At 41.4% G+C, this 27,746-nt stretch overlaps 1 long non-coding RNA gene across 1 annotated transcript in view; it reads right to left on the bottom strand.

Annotated features, from left to right (window-relative positions):
* Positions 1-14,028, bottom strand: part of LOC309363532 — a 77,793-nt gene extending 63,765 nt beyond the window's left edge. The window contains exons 1-2 of the long non-coding RNA XR_014165376.1: positions 13,984-14,028; positions 8,728-8,877 (exon numbers count right to left, since the gene is read on the bottom strand). This is a non-coding gene — a long non-coding RNA (uncharacterized lncRNA). The remainder of the gene's footprint in view (positions 1-8,727; positions 8,878-13,983) is intronic.
* Positions 14,029-27,746: the final 13,718 nt, after the last annotated feature.

Raw genomic sequence — 27,746 nt, 5'->3', positions numbered from 1 at the left:
AATGTTTACTCTGAAGGATGAGCCAATTTGCGCAGTGGGCATGAGCCCAAGGAAGCATACGTAGGGTTGGAGCCATGCAGCACAATGTATGTTTATACAGAAGTAAATCCCATCAAGTGTTATGAGGCTGACTCTCAAGCAAGTGTGCCAGAACATACATGACTTTATTTGGTTCAGTTTCCAACTTCACCACTGGCATTACGCACTCATATTAGGAGAGTTTTGTAGATGATTTCCAACACCTTTTAATTTCCCTTGCAACATATTGTGGGAGTCAAATTCCAAAGAAAAATAAAAGGCTATATGACTCAGTTTGCTTCACAAACATTCCACTAACACGGCACAACAACCATTTCCCTACATTCCTCTCTCATCCAAAAGCCAAGGATATCTTTTGGAAAGTGTAGTACCTCTCATCTTGGAGTATTTCACTTAAAAAACCAGGAATATTTCATAAGGCAACTCATGTTTTCACACCTCACACTAAACTGTAGAATTTTTTTTCAGATCAGGAAAAAGGGACAGCCAGGGAGGCTGAAAAATGCCAGATAATTGTTTAGTCAGGGTGAAGGTTATACACCACTGCCAGCCATCTCACAAGCATAAGGTAAGCTACATTCCACACCAAGTTTTTTTGTTTGTTTTTTAAGTCTAATGTACCATGAAAATAAGACAGGGAACCAGAATCCTCCTTGGCTGGGGAAGAAAACTTTTGAGAAACTGGAGAACAGGTTTAGGCACAGCACTAATTTATATGACATGTGCTCCACATTTCTTTAACTGAGAAGTCCCTTCAATAAATATGTAGACTGGTATTGTCTTCATCTTCCTATTGCAGATGGAGGCTGAAAGAAAGGAGCTTGCCAAAGACTACTCAGTGAGTTCATGGCTGGGATGAAATTTGAACCATACACTTATGTATATAATCAATAGCCACGTCAACATGTTAAGCTGAACCACAGTTTAGTGGAACATGTACAAATGGCAATAAGGTCAAGCAAGCCCTAGGCTCACCTGTTCCTCCTTGTGCCTTCTCTTCCCACATACAGTGGTACCTTGGGTTACAGACACTTCAGCTTACAGACGTTTCAGGTTACAGACTCCGCTAACCCAGAAATAGTACCTCGGGTTAAGAACTTTGTTTCAGGATGAGAACAGAAATCGTGCTCTGGCGGCACGGCGGCAGCGGGAGGCCCCATTAGCTAAAGTGGTGCTTCAGGTTAAGAAGTTTCAGGTTAAGAACGGACCTCTGGAACGAATTAAGTTCTTAGCCCGAGGTACCACTGTAGTGGAGAGGGTGGTGGTGGTGATATATTACTTATACTCCACCCACCTGACCAGGTTGCCCCAGCCACTCTAGATGACAACTTCAGACAAATTTATTTTCAGTCTCCCTTCAATACAGCTTGCAATTTCATTCAAACTGTGGACTGCGGTTTATATACTATGTTTAATTTTAACAAGCCAGCTTCACACTTCAAAGTTTGAGCCTGACTTTCTTTTGATAAACCAAACTTAATGCTAAACCATGATCCCAGGTTTGGACATAATGAAAGTTGAACCACAAAGTACGTGGTTCCAAAGTCCTCTTTTCAATCATATGGGATTGAACTTGTTCAGACTTGTTCCAGCTCATGGACATGAAACCACTGTTCAGTGTAATGTGTGAATAGAGCCAGTGTATATGCAAGTCTAGTACTGGGAAGGTTGTTTATTGATTCTATGTATTTTAACTAATGGCTTTCTCGAAATTCACATAGTCTTTTAAGAACCTGTGAAGCTGCCTTATACTTAGTCAGGTCCTTGATTCAGCAATGCCAATAATCTATTCTGGCAGGCAGAAACCTTTCCCAACCTAGCCTCTGTTGTACCACTAAGTTTTGGCTCAACCCCTACTGGTTACTAATATTGTCTCTGAATCACACGACTCATCACAAAGAAGAAGAAAACCATCAGCTCATTTCACTCTGGGACACTCAAGACAAAGGAAACAAAAGAAGGTGCTAGCTAGAATTCTGTGCGTATAGTTCCATACAATTCATTCCCTCACTGCTGAATCAAAGAGAGGATAATTACAGGTAACAGTCTTGTGAACACAGAGATTTCGGTAATTTTATTCTTTAAAAAAAAATCCAACAAGCTATTTATGGTTCACCTTTGAACTCCCATCAGCCTGCCTAATCTGGAATGTTTTAATAACTCTAGAATAAGAAAACTCTTAAATCAATACAAACAGAAATAAAAATAAATTATTAAATATTATCACTGAAGCAACATTAGTGGGTCAGTAGAAATTCAAACTAAGTTTAGTTCTCCAGATAAAAATCCCAGTAGTGATTAGGATGGAAATGAAGACTTGCTTTGTGTGTGTTACCCAACAGAATATTAATTTGCTCACTAAACATCAATGGTGGTAAATCTCCTGAATTCACGCACAGATCACTTTGTTAGTTACACTCACCAAAATTAGGAACATAGGAAGTTGCCTTATATCGAGTTGCACCAATGGTCTATATAGCTCAGTATTTTTTACATTAATATCAAATTAATTAAAAAATGAATGTTACACATAAATGAAAGCTGAATCTTAATTTTATGAATGGAATAAGTATTGTGTTTAAAGAAACTGAAACGTTCAGATTTTTTATTTCAGAAAACATAAGACAGCTGTTGTGCTGCAAAGCCAATTCCAACCAGTACATGATTGTGATACTCTGGAAAAAAGAGGCAACAGCCAATCATCTCGGTCCTGCCTGTCTGAAGCGATTACTCCTTGTAATAGCTAAAGTGAAAGAGCATCTGACAAAATAAAAACCAATAAAGAATGGCTGTCCAGGGTCAATTGCTCACACCTGTATGGCAGCACAGCGAGAAGTGTTTTCTCCAAGGATCAAGAGTGTCACAAATATCTCAAACCTACTGTCACTGGGGTCAGGAACCTCAGTCCCTTAGTGAAACAAGTCTCTCATTCATTTCACCAAAGGCCTGGTCTTAGGCAGGATCGGAACCAAAGAGAATGGCATCTGATACTCATGTGTACGTATATAAAAGGTAACAAATCTACTCCTAAATCACTCTTTCTCCAGGGGAAGCAGAGGCCCACCTCACCTTCCCCTGCTGTTTTCTTTTGACAGAGGACCAAAGCAGGATGCTTAAATGTTGGCTCAATCCTTTCACTGCCCACGACAGAAGAACCACAGGCTCTCCCCTTTGCAGAGCTAAATTAATCCACTGCATGACAGTAAAACTGCAACTTTCAGTTAGTAGAATGATAGATTGGCAGTCACACTGTTATGGTGGCTTTTGGGCACCCCATGAATACTCCAGCAGGTCTGTCAGCTGGGCGGTTGGCAATGGTAAGTTCAGATATAGCCCCAAGCATGGTCCTGCCTTTAGAAAATATTCACAAACTTATTCTATGTGCGGCATTGCTATGCCTGCACCGTTGGGTTTTTTTGAGGGAGGGGGGAACCAAGTGCTTTCCTCTTCCGATTCAGGCTCTATTTTATTTGCAGACCTCAGCGCAGAGCCGAAAGAGGGATTTTTATGTGCCAAGTGAAATAGCTCAATAAATTTGGGGAAGGGCTGTGGAGAATAATATAACAGAGGAGCTGTAGGGAACAGTACATATAATTTCACCTCTTCCTTCATGGTTCACATATGGAGTTGTTTTGCCCCTCGTCCTTCCTCAGCCAACTGAATAGTTAACCCTTGATGAACTGTGAAATATATTCACTTTGACAGAAATGTAGGAGCAACTGGACAAGCAGTAGCAGTCTGTGGCTTCGCTCAGAATGAAAAGGCAACTTTATGAAAAGCTGAAGTACAGCTGTAAGACTGTCATTCAAGGGCGGGGAACCTCAGGCCCAGGGGGCAGGTGTGGCCCTTCAATCCTTTGTATCTGGCCCTCAGAACTGTCCCCAGGCCACAGACCTCACTGGCCCTGCCTGGCCAGAATGTGTCATTGAACTCTGACAAGGCCTTTTCCTTGTCCTGATAAAAAGGAGTGTGAGTAGCTTACTGTACATAGGTGAAATTCACATTAGATACTCTGGCTCCACCCCACACTGGCATATCATAGAGTCATAGAGTTGAAAGGGATCCCAAGGATAATCTAGTCCAACACTCTGCAATGCAGGAATATGCAGCTGTCCCTTATGGGGATCGAACCTGCAACCTTGGTGTTATCGGCATCAGGCTCTATCCAACTGGCTTTAGCAGGTTTTAAAACTGTGTACAAAAAGGGATTGCCTGATATTAATATCAAGGGAGTTCAATTCCTTGCAAAAGATCAATTCCTTGCAAAAGAATATCAAAGAATAATGCTCAAAATAGCTTGTAGTACTCAATTATTTACAAATGAATTTATAATCTGTACTTTCATAAATAAAGCAAAGCAGAATAGAATATGTAAAAATTATCTCTAAAAACATCATGGCAAGCAGCAATACTGATTGGATTAAAGACGACAATTCATGCTGGAAAGGCCTGTCTAAACAAAGAAGTTTTCAAAAGACATCTGAAGGAAGGGAGAGATGGTTTCTGACAAACTCCTTGTGGTAAGGAGTTCTGTAAGGTAGGGCCTACCACACTAAAGGCTCGGTCTACAGTGAAGGCCAACTGAACCTCAGGGGTGTGGAAAACCACCAGAAGTACCCTCTCAGAGGATCTCAGTGATCAAAGTGGACCATAAGGGATCAGAAAGTTCTCCAAGTTGTTGGGCACAAGTTGTTCAGGGCTTTGCAAATTAACATAAGAAACTTGAAGCAGGCATGGCAGCAAATCAGCAACCAGTGCAGCTTTCTCAGCAGTGTGGTACAGTAACATGTTGCCAGTAATCTGCTCCTGTGAGCAGTCTTCATTAGCTGAAGCTTCCCAGCTATAAACCACACTAACATACCCACCATCATTTCTCTAATGAAATATGTCCTATTCCATAATAAGAATAAGAATTTTATTATTTGTACCCCGTCCATCTGATTGGATTGGCGCAGGCACTCTGGACAGCTTCCAACATATATAAAAACAGAAGAAAACATGAAACATAAAAAAACCCTCCCTATACAGGGCTGCCTTCAGATGTCTTCTGAAGGTTGTTTAGTTACTTATCTCCTTGGCTTGGGGGTTGCATAACTCCATACTCTCCAACATTTCTCTGTCTTCACTAAAAGCAGGGGACTACGGTAAGTCCCCCGCCCCCGAAGGGGAGTGGGTGACCACGCAGTCCACCACAACTCCTCCCCACTGGGAAGTGGAGTGAATTTCCAGGATCAAATAAGAAACCGGGACGGCTTCTGAAAATCCAGGACTGTCCCTGGAAAATAGGGACACTTGGAGGGTCTGCATTAACCAAACCATAAAGTTACCAGTGCATGGACCACTGTGGTCAGGCTGTCATAGTCCAGCTGTCAGTCACAGCTGTCTTACCAGCCAGAGCTGGCAAAAAGCACTCCTGGACACAGACATCACTTGAACCTCTAAGTGATAGAACCAAGAAGCACTCTCAGACTGTGCACCTGTTCCTGCAGAGGGCGTTCCACTCTATCCAGAACAGGCAGTTGACCTCTTTCTTGGGCATGGGAACACCCACCCACAAGGCCTCTGCCTTTCCAGGATTCTTCCAGTGCACCACTGCATCCAGCCACCACCACCACCAGAAAAGTAAAGCATAAGGATCAGGCCTCTGTTGCCTCTATCTTTCAGTCCAGGATTTCATCAACACTGAGATTCCATTTTATTTTATCATTAACTTGTTTCTTGAGGCACCGCAAATGGAACCCGAAGCAATCAGTCACTCCCACACTAATGTGTGTAGGTGAAACTGCATTAGATACAAAGCACAAACTTGACTCATGTTTCTACGATAGGCGGGCTTTTGTTTTGGGAGATTATGATGTTCAGAAGTAATTCATGGCCAATTTCCTTTAAATGCATTGTGGAGATTAAATGCTCATTTCAAATCAAGCTAGTCATCAATATTTCTGGTGGTTGTGGTTGTTTTACATGAAAGTATCTAGTACCAACATAACGCGGAGCAACATGGCAGCATGTTAATATGGAGGCTTTTACTGAAAAGTGAGCATTTATCTTGAGCTTTCTGTGTCTGGAACAGGCTTATATGAGAAATAACTACGGTATAGTTCAGTACTGGAGGAATAAAATGAGGTGTGGTGGCTGTCTGGAGCACCTGCTGTTCAGCCGAGACATTTAAAATCAAAATTAAGAATGGGGGCTTTACATAGAAATGCCTCTGATGTTTTATTTTTTAAATATATATTTATAAATTATTTGTCACAAATGTTTATGCAAGCCCAATGGCAGCATATCCTAAAAGTACAGATTGGGGAGCATTTCCCCCCCCCCCAGTCAGAGATCTTAACATCCTGAGCAGCGTGCACTGTTTGCCATGGCCACAACAATTAATTAGTTTTTCTGCTGGGCAGCCACTGCAGCACAGGAGCTGGGTATACCTGGGTTCCAGCAGCATTTATTCCAAAGCTATGTGCGAACTGGGAAATCAATTTATACTGCTGCTGACCGGAATGGCTCGCTGGAGAATCAGCTACAACGGTGAGTACACACAGTTACAAATAAATGGCACCTCCAGCTTGTTGAGCTTTATGAGAGATGCTGCCAGTGAGCACTCTGAATTGGACTTTTAGGTCTGCCCTTTTAACAGAAACTGGATTCTTTGATATAAAGTGAGAAACAACCTTTCCTTACTCATAAGAACAGCCTTCCCCGACCTGATGCCCACCAGGTTTTGTTGGGGCTCCTCAGTCTGCCCAAGTGCTAAGGGTTGATGGGCAACTTCAAGGCCCCTATTCTCACTTCTTAGGGTTCTTTGAACTAGACACCCCTTCGCATAGACACCTTCTTCAAACAGAGTCCTGTTCTCTGTAAATCGCAACACACGGCAGTCCTAGTTAGTGCTGAATGAGATGGATCATCTCATTGCTGATCAAGCGATCCAACGTTTATGTTCTTACACAGGCAGGCTTCCTCAACATATTGCTGGATTCCAACTCCCATCAGTCCTAGCCAACATGACCAATAGTCAAGGATGATGGGAGCTGTTGTTTGAGAATGCTTTTTTCATGACTCAGCTCTACTTCAATGCTGTTATGCTCCTGGGGAGATGAGGCCATATACCAGTTGTTCCTGTTATTATATGCCACTCCAGAGGGTTAAAAATATAGATTTGCAGCTAAACTAGTGCTGAGTTTTCTCCTCCCCCTACACTCACCTAAATCTGTTCTGGGGGTTCTCCCAACCGCCTGAAGCAGATTTTTGGGGGGGCTGAGGACACACACAGGGAGAGAAGGGGGGAGTCCGGCTACACAAGTAGAAATCCTTGGATTCATTAGCTGGCTACTGCCCACAGTCAGGTCCTTTTCAGTTGTTTCCGGAAACACAGAAAGACCACTGTGCTTTCAACCGTTCCAGGCTTCATGCAATGATGAAGAAACATGTTAATTATCTGCAGTCTAATGCCCTTCCATTCATGTCCTGTTTGTGAACTTCCCATGGACATTTTGCTGACCATTGAGAAAAATGGGATCCTGGATTTGGCAGAGTTTACCATTGATCTTGGGACGCAGGTGGTGCTGTGGGTTAAACCACAGAGCCTAGGACTTGCCGATCAGAAGGTTGGCGGTTCGAATCCCCGCAACGGGGTGAGCTCCCGTTGCTCGGTCCCTGCTCCTGCCAACCTAGCAGTTCGAAAGCACGTCAAAGTGTAAGTAGATAAATAGGTACCGCTCCAGCGGGAAGGTAAACAGCGTTTCCGTGCGCTGCTCTGGTTCGCCAGAAGCAGCTTAGTCATGCTGGCTACATGACCCGGAAGCTGTATGCCGGCTCCCTCGGCCAATAAAGCGAGATGAGCGCCGCAACCCCAGAGTCGATCACTACTGGACCTAATGGTCAGGGGTCCCTTTACCTTACCTTACCATTGATCTTATGCAGCAAGACTCTACTTACACTTCCATAGTTTATTATGAAGCACATAAAAGTTATAGTAAATGTCTTGAAACAACAAGTGTTTGGGATTTTTTAACAACTGTATTTTAAATGTATTCAAGAGTGTGCTTTTTATAATTAAAAAAAAACTGCTGAAAACATATTTCCCCTTGTTGAAGTTGACATCTCCCCACCCGCACCCTCACCTAGGGATTGGCAGGGGAATTCAATTGAGTTCACATCTAAAGGCAAACATACCTTATTTGCTGTTCCTGAAACAATACATAGACTGAAACAAAGCCATCCTTTGACATGTACACTTATCCAAATTTTGTGGTGCAGTTCTCCATCCAAGTACTACATACAAATATATAAATATTATTGCCAAGTGTGCATAACAACTCATGTAGCAGGGAAGCGTAATATACAAAATGCACTACATGTGGGAAAATTGCTTTGCAGAATTATGTGTTTGGGGCAAGATTGCTTGGAAAATGTGTGTATTAAGGGAAATTTGCACTGAAATGCTGATGAATATTCATGAGGATTTTTTTTAAATGAAAATTTATGTGGAAAACCAAACTTAAAGTTGGAAAAATGAGGAAATGAAATTGACAGATTTGCCCATTCTTATGTGACTCCATTCCTTCTCCTTGCTCTCACCACCATCCAGCTTTCCCACCTTCCTTTACTGCTACGGTTTTGGCCAGCTTTTTCTTCCGTTTGTGCACAGCCGTCTCCTTCCAGCGCTGCATGCTTTAAACTCACCCAAATCATTGGAGATGTCAACAGCATTGTAGTTCAGAGGGAAGACTTTAATCAGCCTGGTTGAGGCTTTCTTCCGCTCTTGCTGTCCTCCAGCTTTCTTTCCAGCAGTCGCACCGACTGAGATGGAAGCTAAATCATTTCAGATGAAGACTATAAACAAAAAATGTGCATTGGGATTAGTGTGCTGCTTTTTTTTTTAACTCTAAACCGCTCCATTTGGGGTTCCAAGATTAAACATGCTGTTGTCTTTTCTCACTCAAACAGCACAATCCAGAACTTGAGCCTGCCATGTCCCTCGTGTGGATCTGCTTGTTACCATGACAGCATCACAATGTTCAGAGGCGCTGTGGGCCTCTGAGATGATTAAAGTTTTCTTTGTGTGATCATAGTTCACCTTATGAGAAAGCTTATTGTAAATCAAAGTGTGTGGGGTGGGGGGAGCTCATGCCAGATAAGGAAAGAAAAACGGCAATGTTTTTAATGTAACCAGAAACCTATTTCTCAAACTGTATTCAAGACCCACATAATAATTAAAGCAATATTATCTTTCCTTAGAAAAAAGTGCCTGCCACTTGAGTATGTTGAGACTGAACTATGGGAGCGAGCTGTGTATGTGATGCAAATCTGCCCGTCTTTGGGTCACAGAACCAAAGCTCTGAATCTGCTTCTGATGCAGCCTCAGTGCCGTGGAAATATAGGATGGTGGTGAATATTGTTTCCCTACATTAGCCAAGGTAAGGTAAAGGTAAAGGACCCCTGGAAGGTTAAGTTCAGTCGATTTCAACTTTGGGGTGCGGTGCTCCTCTTGCTTCAGTCTGAGGGAGCCAGCATTTGTCCACAGACAGCTTTCCAAGTCATGTGGCCAACATGACTGAGCCGCTTCTCGCGCAACAGAACACCATGGCGGAAGCCAGAGCGCACAGAAACACCGTTTACCTTCCCGTCGCAGCAGTGCCTATTTATCTACTTGCACTGGTCTGCTTTCAAACTGCTAGGTTGGCAGGAGCTGGGACAGAGCAACGAGAGCTCACCCCATTGTGCAGATTCAAACTGCCGACCTATTGATCGGCAAGCCCAAGAAGCTTGATGGTTTAGACCACAGCACCACCCGTGTCCCTAAGCCAAGCAAATGGAGCAAGATAAATATTGTGTCCATGAAGCCTGGTGAAAGTTCACAATGGCCAATTTTTATGCACTCCAATTGTTATGCCCCCAGCTGACATTCCCCCCCCTCTCTCTGTGTGTGTGTGTGATATTATGTGAGCCATGGTTTATACGGGGCTTTGTGTCATTTGTGTCATGTGTTCAGAGTGTTTATGGTAGATGTGTAATTGCTACTACTATGAATATTTATTACTCCTAGAATGTTTTATTGTAGTGGATATTTCTAGTAAGTGTTATTGTCCAAACTGCTCTGCTTCCAGGAGAGCCTAGACTAATGTATGAAACAATATCAACAACAAAAGCAGCCGCACATGAATCACACATTTACAATCCTCACCTCTATTTTCTGTCTCTCTTTTTAAAGGTCTTTCCTTACTTTATTCTTTGAAGAACAAAGGTATGTATATTCCCACATATTTGTCTTCTCTCCCTTGACAGACCTTCACAGACTTATAATCATCTGAATTGTCAACAAATATATATTTGCGCTCTATCAGCTGAGGTCAAAACCACTGCCATAGATAAAGGCACTGATGGATGACAAAGGAGGGGAAGACGTGTGTAAATGGCTCCATGGTGCCCTATGTCTAGCTGCTGCTTGGATCACCTTGGCATGGTGATTTTACTGTGAAAACCCAAGGTGCTAAGTGTGCCTTAAATGTTAAGTACTGCCTATATATAGATATAGATCTCATAGAAATCATCTACATTCTTAGAAGGCTATTCTATGCATGCTTAATAAAGCCAGGGTATTGTGCAGAAGACACCATAAATCCACATTTCACACTTGGCTTTATTTGCTTTCTTAAAAATTTAAATGTAATTAAATATAAAGATTATGGGTAATGTGCTGCTATGCCTTTGCTGACATGTGTGGTAGTTAATAAAAATGATGCATGCAATCTATACCAGAGACTGAGTCCATGAGGGTAAATTGATCTTTACTGGAGGCTGTAGTCTAGATTTCCCTAGGTGACAACTCGAATATATATAGCAGGATTGAAATTCCACCGTACGCTTGGGCTGGATTGCTTTTTCCACAATGTTACTCCGATCGCCACTAAATAACCTGGTGGCGACCTTTAACATCAAAGAAAAGCAAATCAGAAGCTCATAATAGAAAAGTGAGAGGTGGCTAAACTTCATTCTGCATCATTTTAGATTTTCAGAGAAACAGTCAATTATAACTTGCACAAAGTTAACTTTGTTTTGTTGTTCTAAATAGAGTGGTCACAGTTCCCCGCTTAAATATGTGTGTGTGATCAGAATCAGGGGAAATGTAAAAGTTCTGCTTCAGATGAACCAGAAGGTGTTTAGGAACAACCATTTCACCACACAGGTGCATCTAAACTAGTAAGGTGGAACAGGAAGATGTCACCTTCCAGGGTTGGTATACTACTGCTACACTGTCTTTGTACAGCAAGGCCACCAAAAGAGGTCTTTCTTTTTTATATTTACCGGTCCACAAGTTCTCATTTGCTGGACTATATTCTCTTAATATGAGAACACCTAAGGGGCACATTTCAGACTCCCTAAGCATTTGTGGCCTGGATTGTGCGAGTAAAGTCATTCAACAATAGTACTCCATCACTACTACAATTTTCAATTTGTTCAAAGGATAAACAGGGGAGTTTGTGCAGTATTAGTGGGGTCCTTTTAAACAAATCTCCTGCTTTTTCTGCCTACCTGGAAAAGCAGGGTGGGCTGTCAATAGGTCAAAGAGCTGAGCTATCCTTCCCCATGATGGTCAGGCAAATATGACTGCTGCTATAAACAAGACAGATTGATAAAGGAGGCATGGACCCTAGCACCCAGTGACAGAGCCATGCTTGGGAGCAAAGCTTATCTGTGGAGAGAGATGTCAAGCTGAGTGGAGGAGGCAATGTGTGGAGATCATAAAGTTCCATAAAAGGATGGAGGCTGCCATGAGTGGATTTTCACCAGTTTCTCCCTCCAGGTTGAAGCCCTCTCCCATATCACCTCCCCATTCTGTTTCAGAAGATTCACATACTCCCAACAGCATTGGGAGTGGTGGGTGGATGCACTATACCTTTTTGACTTGAAAGTGCAGCTTATTCTTATTTTGCCTTGGTAATATGCATGTTGTAAACAATCCCTAGCTCCATACAACCTGGATTATAGTCTACTTTTCAGAAGGTTCTATGTTAAATTTAAAAAAAAAACCAATCATGTGATTTATCAGCAAGTGTAAAATTGCCCCATCAATTAGTGTAAGACATTATTTACATGATCCAATTATCTTTTTGTTCTTTGGTAAACTCTCCCCATATATGTACAAATTCTGTTTGGTTTAACATTAGTAGACACATGTAGCCAACAAGAGTACAACAACGAAAAAGCTCAGTTTTTGAAAAACTGAAAAGGCGATAAATGCTTTGGTGTGAAGATTCTTGTGTGATGCTGTGGGATTGTTTGCTTTTGATATAACATAGCAATTCCTCACTCATTTGCTCCAGTGCTACATTATTGTGCCAGCTGCCATCCCTAGCCACTAGAATTTTTGAAAGACTGAATCTTGTTATTATACTAGCAGCTCGTGCTATGAATTAAATATAATCCCAATTTCAGCAAAGAAGGAATGGAATCTGTGAAAGCTTTTACAAGACGTGATAAGATAGAGCTGGAAACACAGAGAACTCCCAATATATTTATTGGACCTGTATAAATTCTTTTCTGTGTTCACATAGGAGAAAGGCATGCCTATCCTTCAGATCCAAGGCACACAGCTGAATCATGTGCAATAAATTACAGATTTTGTTCTTCTACCTCTTCCTTATGATTTTATACCAGTGGTTCCTGAACCTTTCCCTCCATGTACCCCTTGAAAATTGCTGAGGGTCTTGGTGAACCACTTAATCATTTTTCTTCCTGTTGTAACCATTGCAATGTGCTGTGCTCAATGCTGCATGGTTTTCAGTTGCATGTTATCGTAAAATGCAATATATAAGAAAGAAAAGAAGCAGTAAAAATTGACAAAATATTAATTTGAATATTTAGTGTGATGGATATATCATCTCCCATCTTCAACCAGAAATACCTCCAGTCATCTGAATGAAGCTCATGAATCATCAGTGGCCCAGGGACCACAGTTTGGGAACCCTAGGTTTATGCTATTATTTTATTACAATAGCACAGTAAACTGAATTAATCCTATGAGGAAGACGTCCAGTTTTGCATGCCCCAGTTCCATGTACTGACTATTGCATACATCTGGGTTTGTAAAGCCAGTTTTAGCTCAATAATTAATTTTAATTCACAATCTATCAAGGCAATACTATCTATAAACTTACAACTTACAAATCAGACTAATGACTGGGTCAAATGTGTGAATTCATCAATTGCATCTATGAATGAGATATTATGGATATGGATCAAACACCACACACAGAACCTTTATGTCAGCTTACAACCTCAAACACAATTATTTTCAATGGTGTCACGTTTAAACTACAGACACAACTGTAAGCTAGCAGTGACAAATCTAGTGGTGTACATTCATGTGTTAATGGTTTTTAACCTACAAGACAATCTATATATGTATCAAATAATGAAACTGAGAATTACAATTAGTAAAACCTTATTATTTCTATTTATAGAATGCTTTTACTATCTGGAGATCATGAAGCAGTTTGCAATACAGACACACAACACACATACACAGCGATGAGCAAAAGAGAACTTCTTAATTCCTCTATCAATATTTTGGCTTCTACCTTCATCAGTTGCTCTGATAAAAATGGTGCTCAGGTAAATGGCAGGAGTAACTATGACTCTTTATGACAGTTCCAAGGTGACAATTATAGAGTTTTGAAGAATGGAATGCTTAGAAGGCTGAGGTTAAGTGAGGCTGGTTCTAACCCTTAGGCCGAAGGCACACACACACACACACAGTAAGTACAACAAAAAGAATCTCAAAAAATAAAACCCAAAAGATTCATATGTATCTGATAGCCTAATCGCATAAAAAAACCAAGATATCAATATACAGTAAATAACACCAGAGAGCACTACAATGAATCATAATGTAAAATCCCAAACAGCATAAAACATGCTATTCATACAACTACTCACCCATTCTCCCTCTCACCATCCATTACACCCAGTGACTACAACCTAACACTCTGCTCCCTGAACGCATCATTTTAGAAACTACAAAAACAAGGCCTTTTTTGTGGACAAACTCTGAATTGATTTCTTTGATTTTCCAAGCTCCGTGCGTGAATAATTCACATTCCGAATTGAGTCATAGACCAATAGTTTGTTTGTTTTTTTCCCCGTTCTCCTCCCTAATAATATTTCCTAGCAGAACTGTTACTGGGTTACTGCTTCTTGCTTATAAATGTCCATGTCCGCAACAGCATCTGATCTACAAGTGGGACATTAAGAGGAAGTGAAAGTGTCCCTATTTTCATCTATAATATATCAGGGGGTATTGCACTATATGTATTCTAAACCACTTCCACCCTTCTTCAGCTGGAATCGCCCCCCACAGCTGTTTAAAAAAACAACACTTCCAGCTCCCGCTCCCACCTCCCATCATGGCTAGGAACAATCAGTATGTTCCTACAAGCTTAAAACAAAAACAAAAAACAAAGATATCATATTCTGAGGATGGTAATGTTATTCTGTTCTCCAGGAGAGCTTTGACACCAAATATTTTAGAGAGACAAGCCTGAAACTAATAATTTATGAGCTTAACTTGTGAAAGTGAAGTATTTACAGCCTGCCCATCACCTAAACAATAAGGTTGGAAAATTGCCCAGTTCTAACCAACCTAGTCTGAAGTTGACAGCAGAAGTATTTATTCCCTGTTTTGCCTGCTCTATCACCGGGGGCGGTGGGGGGGGAGAGATTAAAAAGTTGTGCACATCTTTAGCCTGGGGACAAGGGCTTTATATTGCAGTTAATGGGCCAACTACAAACAGAAAATTAATTTGGCAGGAATTGACTGATGTTGCTGAACTCACAGAAGCATGGCCCATGTTTAGAGCAATTAATCCTTCATACAGCAAAAAAGGGGGGAGGGGGAAGAGAAAAAAGGTTTTCTGAAGGACAGGATATTTGCCAAAAGACAAGCCATACAAAGTTATTATAGAGAACGAGCCTACAGGGGTGGAGGAATGAGTGTCAGTTTTGGATAAGGAATGCTATAAAGAGCTGAAAATGCAACTCCTTGTAAAGACTGTGTGGGCAGCCATTGGAGGACTAGCAATATTTAAGCCAGTAGCTAAGCTGTGGTCCTCCAGTTGACACTGGACTCCAAGTCTGATGATCCATGACCGCTGGCCATGCTGGCTAGGGCAGATGGGACTTGGAACCCAACCAAAGGCTCCCCACCCCTAATTTAAGTGATCACAAAGCAAGGGTGTCAATGGGATTCCTGACCCATTTTGTAGGCTCCAACGCAATTTATGGCCTTTACATTAATAGCCCAAACATGATCTGCTTCAGACACTGGTAATGTCTTCAGTGTTCACAAATACTCTATGAAAAGCCACAAAGTAAAGTACTAATTATCTTGAAAAGTGGCTCACAAATGGTTTGAGACATGGGACTCAGCTACAGTAGTCAAAAACAGTGATTTGAATGTGTTATAAACATGCAACACTAGATGATGTCAGAGAGCACAAAACCTTTCTATAACATTTTTACATAGGTTCCCCCCACACATACACACACACTTTTGTTATAATGATTTAATTTCTGACTTATTTATAGCAATTTTTTACTGTGTGTAGATCCACCCATGGTGTGGACCTTTTACAATGCAATTACTAGAACAGGATTTGGTTTAGACACAATGTACCTATTTAGTTACAGAAGTGTGGTCTGTGAAAAACTGATCTTTTAAAAACTAAGAGAGGTTTGAAAAACTACACTGCTAATTGGCTTACATCCTAAACCCTGGTGCACTCTGAGGTTAAGTCCTGATACTGTACATGGCGAGCAACGTAGTCTAAGCAGAAAGTTCTATTGATCACAGTCCCAAGGGCAATGCTAGAGAAGAGTCTGACGGTCTGTGCATTCAATGATTGAATACAGGTTCAGGTCTAATGCACTGAGAAAGGTTCAAAGTTGAACCATAAGGCCAGGTTCCCATCTCTGAAAAAAAACCCACTGGTCTCTTCCCTGGTCTCTTGCCTCTGCCACACACCCTTCAGAGCCCTGTCAATCCCTGATATCCTGCTGAGAGAGACGAAGAAGAGAAAGTCAAGTGTTCTTTCCCACTTGTGACTCCAACAACTGGCATTCACACCCAGCATATCTAGGAAACACAGCCAGCATCTCTAATAGCAACAAGTACAGTAAGAGAAATGTTTCAGACATCTGTGGAGGGCATGGGTCGCAGGATGAAGTGCTGGCATATTTCTGATCCTTGGCCATGCATTCCTTGTATGTACAAGCCAGTTGAAAGATTTAGTTTTGGGTTTGTTTGTGTTTTTTTGTTTCACTTTTATTTGCTGATGTTCTATCTGATCGCCTAATCTCATAAAAAGCATCACAAAATGTATTTCAGCATCTTTTATTTGTCCATTTCCCTATCTTGCCTAGGCCACTATTTTTAGGTGGGGAACTTTTAAGAATTGCTTTGCTAAGCTCCTAGAATAATTTCAGACCATTTCAATTAGCTATGAATGTCCCTGAAAATCTATGTTTCTGCTCTCGCAATATAAAGCTTTGTTGCCTGAAAGATTTGTAATATCTCCTGTACATGTATTCCACAAGAAAAAGAAGAATATAACCTGTGGAATAACTGGATGTTTTAGCAAATCAGAGTTTTTAAAACAGTTTCAGTTAATTGAACTGAAACTGTTTTAAAAACTCTGATTTGCTAAAACTTTCACAGTTCAAATTCTTCAAACTGCTCTTTCTCTCTCTCTGATTCTCCCCTCCCCCAGTAATGCACAGAGAAAAAAAATCAGAAAAACACTCTGCTGGGTGAATCAATAATTTAATGTTGTTTTTTCAAAAAAAATTACTAGCTTAAAAAATTGAATGCTTAGTGTTGATTCTCAGCATGTTTATGGGATGGGTTTGGTTATGTTTGCTATTGCAGCTGATGAGATGCTGGTTCTAATACAAAACCAGAAGCCTTAATTACTGCTGTATATTCCTTCTGATCATCTTCCATGAGATAAACATCACACAGAAAATAATATTTCTGCAAAAAATAAAAAATAAAACATATCATTTCACAATGCATTGGGCAGGATTGCTTCTGAGTTCCTAACAACTGTTAAATTTGAGGGCTAAAAACAAATAGGGAGGGGGGCACAAAATGCAACTCTTAACACGGCAGATACCCTAACAATACCTTTTATTTCCCGAGCTGGCACAGAAATCCTATATAACCTGGTAGCCATAGGAATAGCTGCCAATAGGTTGTACCTAAGGGACCTATGCATTTGGAAGATTGCTTGGTCCAATATACTACAAAGCATAGGTAGATAGGATAAATGTTTAAATTGGTTTCTGTCGGGATTTTAGGGCTCCTCCGGATGATTAATTTATTGAGCATTCACACTGATTTGCTTGCAAAAAGCTTACACAGAGGTTAGACTATGCTAGGATTTTATTGAGCATTCATTCTGATCTATTTGTGAGGTGATCATACGACAATGAGCATTCACCCTCTATTTGCTCATGGGGTGTTTATGCAACTTCCCGCTATACTTTTCAATACATTTCCCAATCACTTTCTTAACAACAAAAGTCTGGTTCTTTTTCTAAAAGTGGATTTGTTGCACTATGTCAACAGAAAACATTAATCCCCGCTTTAATTGTGCAAATCTAAATTTGTCAGTAAGCACTTGAATCCCTCCCACAAAATACTGCCAGTCCAAAGGAGCCATCAGTCCCATTTTGCATAGATACACAACCTTGCGACTGATATTACTCTTTGGAATGGTGATGGGTACAAATCCAAGTAAATGAATATTAATACTAGGCCAAGAGGTTGGAAATACAAAGAATTTTTTTAAAAATATCAGCAAGGCACAGAAAAGATATGAGGGACACAGACAAGTCAATCCCATGCTACCACTCCAGCAGCTGTGGCTCAAGCTGAAGGATGTGCTGCCAGAATTGCTGCACCCAATCATTAAGGGAGGCAGACAGCATAATGCCAACCAGAATAAGTACAAGTGGTAGCTGAGCTCCAGTATTAGATGCAAACTCTGTACACATCAGCCAACCTTTCAAATGTAGGTGAAGACGATGATGCTGAGCCTATAAAACTTGTGCAGTTGGGGAGTCCGCTAATCAAAAGGAGTGTTTTCCAAGCTACCTGTGATGTTAGCGGATGGGAATGACCGCTCCCCGCTTAAAACGGGGGGCGCCCTTTGCGTGGACGCGTGCAGCCCCTAGATCTGGAGCGGCTCCAACAGCATAGGCTTGGTTTGCCTTCCCTCAGGTGGGATACCTGGAGGTCTCTGCCTACCTCAGTCAGTTGTCCAATCCCACCTGGGGGAAGCATTGCCAAGGAGACCAGGCCAGGTAGGGGAGGGATTACCTGCCCACACAATAGAGGGAGGATCTTACCTGGGAATCCTCACTTGGCTCCAGAGCTTCTCCCACCCTACCCACCCTCAGTTAATGTCTTATTTGCAGGTTAACTTTTCTACACAGGTTTTTCAGGTTAACTTTTCTTCACAGGTATGCGGGCGCTGCTATGTTAAGGTCGCTGTTAAAGGGCTGGAAAGGAATTTCCCTGCATTGGCAGGTTTCGCCTTTCCCGTAGCAAAACGTCACAACTTTGGCGGTATCAGGCCTTGGGCAGAATCCTTTAGTCCATCTTCCTCTTTGCAGCGGCGATACCAGGGTTCCCCGTTAAAGGGGTTTCTGAAGGGAGGCTTTGACCGTACACCGAAAGGTCGTCATTGCTCTCCCCTGCGGCGGCGGCATAATGGGGGCGGCTATCTCTGCTTGAACATATGTTCTCCAGAGCCAGCCCATCCCCCCCCCCACACTGGATAACCCTGATGCTCCCTAGGTCCCCGGCTGGGGACTGGGGAGGGAGAACGCCCAATGCCTGAGCCAAGGTCTACCCACATTTGAAATTTAATAAAGTTGTGGCCAATTTAATCCCATAGCACGTTGTCTTGAGTCGTTATTCCACATGACGGGGGGACCGCGCGGGATCTGGGGACTCCGCCTGTCCACGCAATGGATTTTAGTTGCTTGCATAAAACATCTAGCATAACTAGTTTATGCAGGAATTATATTCATATGATGGCAACCTCTCTTACAAGTTCATCCCTTTTCGTCTGTGATTCAGCTATTAGGGCTATAGGTCAGAGTTTTCTTTCCAACAATGGGAACATGACTATATGTGAGGGTGTGTAAGAGAACATTCACATTTCCTTCCTCTCAATTAACCTCCCATTTTGAAATGAGCACGCCGCTCCCCTCAGCTGCTCTCTGAACACGTTCCTTCCCTTGTGGGGCACCCATTTAGTGGCAGAGCAGCTCATCAGCTGCACTAAATCTGCACCTACTGAAGCAAAGCTTTTCTTTGTCAGAGGCTCTGCTGCAAAATGGATGCTTTATCCCACTAATGACAGCTAGCAGCAGGGGCAGAATGAACTGGCAGATGCTTTAATAAAGCCATTTAGGTGGTCATGGGGGAAGAAAATGACTAGCTCTCTGTTACAGGCTTTATCTCCTCACGTCAGAACTCAACCTCAAATCGCATCTGACCTCCCCACCCATCTCTGCCCTACCCAAAGATTTTATTTTATTTTTTAAAGGATGTAACAAGCAAAGCAGAATGGTTAAACAGCCCCTTGAAAAGGCACCATGAGCAGGAGTACGATTTCAGTGTATTTTCACTGTTTTATCAGACACAGCTGCAAAAGGCAGCTATTTGTATTGGTTTAACATCAGCAACCACCTCTGGACAGAGTTACTCTGAAGTGACACCTTATCAGAACAATGGGCACCATCCACCAGACATCTGCAGAAGGACTCAAGCTATGCAGCTGCAAATATGTTTGAAGTGCATTATACAAATGTGACACTAGATGACGATTGTGAGCTCTTGGCAAATCCAATATATAGATTTAAACTTGTTTTTAAAAAAACATTTTCAGAGCGTTTTTTATATTCCAATTTATATATTTTAGGTTCCACCTCAGTCCACACCAATGCCTCTAGAGTGCCCCCAGCTCCCATATCTTGCCAGCTCCTAGACTAGTACATATGTTGATGTTGTAAAGCAGCCTTCCCCAAACCAACTGCATCCAAATGCTTTGGACCCCAGCTCCCATCATCACTATTGGGTCATAGAGGTTGGGGAAGGCTCAGGGTCATCCCATGAAATGGAGTGGTATGAGATTATGGATAGACAAGAAGATGAAAATAAAGAAGGCAATGACACACAAGATGAGATTGTGGTTACTTGTTTAGGACTGAATCCAAACTCCCAGTTAGGCACCTTCTGCTTATATTGGACTGTTCAAAAAGTAGGGGGTGGGCAGTGATTTCTGCTGCATCAGCTGCTCCAAGCTGGCATAGCATTGGGGGCCAGGAGGAGCAGCTGGGCTGGTTTAGGATTTAGAAGATGGCCAGCCCAGGTCTGCCCCCTCCTGCCATCTCAGATATTAAGTGGTGGGAAAGACCTTATTCTGAGACCCTGGGCAGCCACTGTCAGTGAGAATATCTGCAGCTACTGGGACCTGTGTGTGGCTGCCCCTTGGGACAACAACCTTCTCAGGGAAGAACTACAGGTAGTCCTATCCTGCATTTTTCTGTGAAGCAGTGTCCTGGTTGTGATTGTAAGTAGGCTGGATTGTGGGCAAAGACAGCTACTTCTGCTCTTCCTCCTCGTGTAATTTCGGATAGAGCTTAGTGCTTCCTTATCTTTTATTAAAGGTTTCAGCAGTTTATCCTCCGCAAATGTCAGAAATTGATCCGCCAAGAAAAGTTTCGGCAAACTCAGTTGGGGTAAGAAAACAGAAGCCATGGGTGCTTTGCTACAATGTGGTCACTGACCTGATCCGTGAAGAATTAAGTCACTTTCCTTTGGATAAACTTAAGCATTTTAAGTATTTGCTGGCTCAAGTGATTCTTTGAGAAATTCAGCACAAATGAAATCATACTGAAGTCAGCAGGGGGGGAAAGACTCCTTGCTTCTATAGGGTTGGTAGTTAGAGCCCTAGGAATGACAAGTACGGTACATCTTCTTTTAAAGGAGGCACATTTATGGGGACTTTGTTTCTAAGTTCATTGGCCTGCATCCTATTCTTGCACACCATTTAATCAGTTCTATTCCAGGGATTATCAGAAGCGCCAAAAGACATTTGTGCTTCTTTCCTGGGGTATTTCAGCAAAATTTCAATCTTAGAATAAACTTTCTTAGATCCTGTTGGAAATACTGGGTGTGTGTAGTTCATATGTTGTATTTTGGGGGACTGACTCTCTGGGTGTCAAGCAAAATAGTGCAAAAGGAAACACAAGAGATGCCTTCACATTTGTTGTGTCATGAAAAGGCTATTCTGAATGCCTTCTTGCTGTTGGTTTTAGCCAGTACCTGGGAGAAGCATGGAGGCATGATAGCTCACTCCAGGATGGCATACTTCTTGTGTCAGGAAAGAATCTGGCACAATAATCAGATTACAGAGTCATAAAGGTGGACATGAAGCGATACAACACGATCATATCTTAGGTGCATCTAATGTTCACAATTTCAACTATGCAGGGTTCAAGGCAGGCTGGTTGAAACTGTGCAAGTTAAATCCAAGCAAGGCAGAGAGCTTAAAAACTCTTATTGCACCAGGTCTCCTTGGCGCTACCTGGTGCAGAAAGCACTTTAAAGCTGTCTGCCTTGCTTGGGAGTGGGGCAAAGCCCCCTCAGTGCGGCAGCTCTGGGATGCTCTCACAAGATCTTGTGCAGAAATCCAAATTCCCATGAGATCTTGCATGAGCAGTCCATGCCTTCCTCCCACAGCTGTTGTGCTGAGCATAATGTAATAATAATGGGTTAATCTTACCAGTTACACCACCTAAATATTTCCAGATATTACCAGTTAAACGTTGCAAGTGGAATGACTGAAAGCTTAATTTGACTATAGTTCTTCTCCACCTCCCCCACTTAACATCTCTTTCTTCTCCCCCGCCCCATCTTCCTTCATACAGTTCACGTCCATAAAAGCCTAAGTCATAATTGCCGTTATTAACGCATTACATTTGAAGCCAGATTCAGCTAAAAATATGTTACAAGATCAGCTCTGTGTGAACAGAGGAATTAACTAATCTAAGAGGTCCCACCAATCTCTTTCTATTTTATTTCATAACTACTGTAAGTTTAATAAATGGAAGGCATAAAATGAAACCACCAGTCATTGTGTGGGCATGAAAAGGAGGGTGACATAGAAGTGCTCTCTATACTGCTAGTTCCTTTTCTGTGAATTGCCTTTGATTCTAAATCACATATAAATCAGCAGTTACCCTTCAGATAAAATACCGTATTTTTCCGTGTATAAGACTAGGTTTTTCCCCTAAAAAATAATGTCCAAAATTTGGGGGCATCTTATACATGGATAGATCTCTCCCCCCCCCCCCATTTTCTTAAATCGGAGTCCCCCAAAATAGGGGGCATCTTATACATGGGGACGTCTTATAGACGTAAAAATACGGTACTAGCATTGAGAGGAAGGGGGGCCATGAGGGCATTCACATTGTTTCTGCTCCCTTCTCTCCCAAACTTTAATTTTTAGGCATGAAGATCTGCCAGTAGATTCTAACCATATTCAGCTGAACACAGTTAGAATCCTCCTCATGTATGGAAAACCAACGTATTTCAGACCAAAAGGACAATTCTAACTGCATCTCAACACACCTTTGTGCTGAACTCATGAAGGTCAGGCAGAAGGAGGAGCTGGGAATGACACACAGAAGGCCATTGCAATGGGCCTGACGAGAGCCCCCAGGGGTGGCTGAATGTGTGAATTTTGTTGTGTCTCTGTTTCTCATTTTTACAATTTTAAGTTCAGTTCTTCCAGTTTCCACATAAGTTTGTGAATTGGGGGAGTGGACCCTCATAAACATTCATCACACACTTTAATTTTAGTCATATCTCCTCTCACCCTAATGTTTGGTTTCTCTTAATTTTCTGTTTTCTCATAGTATTTGAAATGTGTACTTCATCTCAAGACCCTTGTGATTTAGGAGAGTTTTGTGTTTGTGCAAACTGCATGCCAATCTTGTTCTGTGTGCTCCTAAGTTGTAAAATGATGGCTATTTGACCCATGGAAATCAGGGAAGACAGCAGATTTGAGGTATGCAAGCCAACAGCTTAAAAAAGAAAGAAAGAAAAGTTTTCAAGCATCTGCTGAAGTGAACTTAAATCACAGAACCTACCACATTTAACTGTCAGAAATATTTACTGGTGGCTGATAGATCTAATGCTCATTAATTCATTCTGAGCAATTAACAGTTTTGCTCTCAAAAGCTTTGCTGCTAGAGCTGAAAATTAGATGAGGCCAAATTCAGGAAAAGGTGGTTGAAATTACCAGCTGTAGGAGCTAATTTTCTATAGGAAGTGCACACTCAAAATGTTGCAAGTACTGATGCAAGAAACCACTCAATGTGAAAACTTGCAAATCAACTTGGAAATATCTGAAGTAACTTACTGAAAAACCTAGTACTTCCGATTTACAAATTATCCTATTTTCTTACTTTGGTATTGACAGGACAAAAGAGGGGGGGGATAAACCCCATTGAACACCTTTCTAATTCCGTTACTTTTGGGGGGAAATGGTGTATCTGAATCCGGCTACAGTGTTGCATATTCTAGTCCAATGAAAGTGGAAACTCAAGTGGTTATGTACGCATATTACCTGTTTTACTTCTTTGGCAAGAACAGCTCTCTCTTTCATACAAGCTCCCTCACATAAGAGGGGGAAGAAATTTAGTTACCTAATTTGCACTTCTAGAACCGATATGTGAACTAAAACAAAGCCATCCTTTGAAATTCACAGCTTCCTGAATTTTGCGATATGGTTCGCCAAACAATGCTTACAAAAATATGTCTGTTAGGGGAACACGCACACTCACAAAATGTGCAAAATAGCAGGGAAACTGCATACAAATTGCATTGTTTTGGGAAAAATCACTTGCAAAATTGTGTACATTAGGAGAAACGCACACAAACATGTACGTATAGCTTTTCCTTTAGACTTTTTAAAAAATTCAAACTGATTTTAAGAGTGGAAAATGAGAAAGCTTTTAAGAAGAACTGAAGCTGACATACTTAGCCATCCTAACACACACAATCCAAATGGTTCTCTGTTAGTTATTCTGCCCTGGGGTTTGAGAAGTCCTCAGAGAGCCCTCACTACACTTAACCTGAGTGAGGGCAAGGAATCACCTCTCAGCTACAGACTACCAAGACTTTTTGAGATAATTTTCATGTTGCTTTGGAGAAAACTAATATACATTGCCTTTTTTACGTAAGTACAATAAACACACTGGCATTTTTTTTCATTCCACTGTAGTTGTCTTAGGTAATCCATATACAGTTTCACCACCCAGAATTAGCATGGGCACAAGCAACAATACAGACCACTGGTGGACCACCTAGTGCTAGAATTCTTGTGAAGAAAGCTGGACCACATGGACTTTGCTTGCATCCAACAAGATGAAAAGATTCTTAAGAAAAACGTTTGCTCAGGATCACAGATAAGTAAATTAGACCCACACCTCAACCATACAAATTCTGGTAAAACAAAAAAAGGAGCCTATGCAAAACGTAAGTCAACCCACCTCAATATATGCTGCAAGCATTAATAACTTATCTTACTAGCAGAGTCTAGAGAAAGGCAAACATTCAAAGAGATTTGCCATTGATATGATAGAGTTCTGTTGCCTTGTCTGAACTTTTTTTTTTTTTTTTGGTCAAACAAACCCAGCAATGCCAATGAGCAGAGATGATAGTGGATTGGGCATGCACACTTTAAATAAGCCTTTAGCACTCGGGGGGTGGGGTGGGGTGGGACTAGCATACATTTCTTTTTTTTCTTTTTTAAAAAGTAATATTTATTAAAGATTTAAGGATTACAGAAAGAAAAGAAAAAAGAAAACACAAAATTAAACAAAACAAAACAACACATCACAATAAAGGAAAAAAACAGAAAACATTACTTATCTTAACAAAACAAAAACAAAAACAGAAACAATTAAAAACACAACGAATATTCCCATAACTTATCTTTCATTTGCTTGTTTCATTGACCTCCTCACACCTCCCTTTTTTGTATTCTAGTTCAGTTAGCTATTTGAGCAAATCCTTTCCATCTTTCTCAGTTTTTGCCCTATAGTTTGTCTTGATATAATCTAACTTTACTTTTTCTCCTTTAGCCAATTAACAATCTATTTTTACTTAATCCTTTATAACATTTCTGCTAAAGCCATATAACTTCATTCCAACATCCTTCTAACATTCATTAATTTTACAATGTTTCTGTAAATAATCTTTAAATTTCTTCCAATCTTCCTCCACCAACTCTTCTCCCTGGTCTCGGATTCTGCCAGTCATTTCCGCCAATTCCATGTAGTCCATCAACTTCATCTACCATTCTTCCCGGGTGGGTAGATCTTGTGTCTTCCAGTACTTTGCAATAAGTATTCTTGCTGCGGGACTAGCATCCATTTCTAGCCTTAATATCCTTATTGCTTTCAGATGCACTTTTTCACAGATGTATTTGCAGAGAATTGAAACATTGATTACTTTTACTGTAACATCTCAGACCTTACGAACCGAGGGCTGAACTGTGGTTCTTAAATTATTCATGCTAGAGTGTGCACTTAATCACATCAATATCACTATGCCAGAACGAGTAAAGGTTGATTGTGTTAGGCTAGTGCACCCAGTGTAGCCTTCCTTACGATGTGCCCAATGTAAATTGCAAATGCTTTTAATCAGAAAGGCCCTATACAATTTAACCACACTTTAAATACAAAGTGTGGGTTCCTGAATTATAATGAAATGATGTGCACTTATTTTGTTGGTTGGGGGTTTTTTGTTTGTTTCTGGCAGATTATGATTTTTTTAATGAAAGCATATTTCAAAAACATCCAGGCCAACTCATAGTTTCCCCTCACCCTTCATGAAATTAAGTTTTCTGGATGAACTAACTGGCCACTGGTCCCATCACCTCCTGGCAAATAGAAGGGGAAGAAATGGAGGCAGTGAGCGATTTTACTTTTTGGGGCTTCATGATCACTGCAGATGATGACAGCAGCCACGAAATTAAAAGACGCCTGCTTCTTGGGAGAAAAGCAAGAAGATCAAACCTATCCATTCTTAAGGAAATCAGCCCTGAGTGCTCACTGGAAGGACAGATCGTGAAGCTGAGACTCCAATACTCTGGCCACCTCATGAGAAGAGAAGACTCCCTGGAAAAGACCCTGATGTTGGGAAAGATGGAGGACACAAGGGGAAGGGGATGACAGAGGACGAGATGGTTGGACAGTGTTCTCGAAGCTACCGGCATGAGTTTGACCAAACTGCGGGAGGCAGTGGAAGACAGGAGTGCCTGGCGTGCTCTGGTCCATGGGGTCACGAAGAGTCAGACACGACTAAACGACTAAACAACAACAACAACAAAACTGTTGGGAATAGCAATTTGGAATATTTTTTGGCAGGGCTGGCCAACATAGTGCCACCCAAGTGGTGTTGGGCTACAGTACCTTTCAGCCTCATCTACAGTGGCCAGAGGAAGGGGTAATGGAAACTGTAGTCTCACGACATTTGGATGGCATCTCGTTAACTCTTCTTGTTTTATTCAAAAGGTATTCCGTGTCTAATTTGAAGAACAATGGGTGAAAATAAAGAGGAAGAGGGATATAATATATGACTGGCAGTTGAAAATGCCCTAAGAATGTACATAGTGGGTTAGATTCCAGATTGGTGGAATGGGAGGATCCTTCATATGACATGAGGCAAAACCTTTTCAGTAGAATCATACAGTCATAAATAAACAGCTGGAAATCCCTAAATGTACCAAGGCAGAAAGATTAATTCAAACTTTCCAAGATGAAACAGTGCTAAACTTAGAAAAAGGTATGGGGTGGAAAGGCAGAGAAAAAGGATATAAATCTGCCCTAAATTTCAATTCCCATTTGGTAAAGCTTGCAGGCTTAATCCCTTTGCAGAAATTGATGCATTTCAAGTAAGCTTTTTAATACTAACCTTTGTATTGAAAGCTGCAGGAGGGCGTCACTTTCAAATGTGCTGGAGCCAAAACCTTTCATACAGAGTTGATGTATTGGCCTGTTTGAGTCCCTGCCCATTAAATCCTCATTTCTTCCCCGAGCCCATTGTAAGTAATATTAAAGAACATTATAGATCTGAGTTTTTTCTTTCCCCAAAGACAAAAAATTAAAAGAACTGATGAGTTGCAGGAATGACAGTTCTGGGAATTTGTATCAGCAACTCGAGAAAAGAAATGGACAACAGAACTGAGTCCCTGTGTGTGTTTATTAATGGGTCAATTCTTAAGTCTCTCTCTTTTAGAGAAACTTCTCCTCTGGAAAGACAGACAGTTCTTCCTTCACGCCGGGGAACTTCTTAACATCAGTGCTGAGGATCCAAGCCATCATCTCCATTAGTACAATTTGGAACTGGGTTTTAGAGTTCCAGTAAAGACTCCCTCCATCCCCTTGGCACAGCTTCCCAGTACAAATGGGAAGGAACCTCTTCATACACTTCAGACAGCACAATGCAATCAGGTTAGGAGGTACAGTACAGTGGTACCTCGGGTTACATACGCTTCAGGTTACATACACTTCCGGTTACAGACTCCGCTAACCCAGAAATAGTACCTTGGGTTAAG

Source organism: Podarcis melisellensis, assembly GCF_964234715.1.
Source record: "Podarcis melisellensis genome assembly, chromosome: 1".
In the NCBI taxonomy this organism is placed as follows: Eukaryota; Metazoa; Chordata; class Lepidosauria; order Squamata; family Lacertidae; genus Podarcis; species Podarcis melisellensis.
This window is presented reverse-complemented; position numbering and strand designations above follow the sequence as displayed.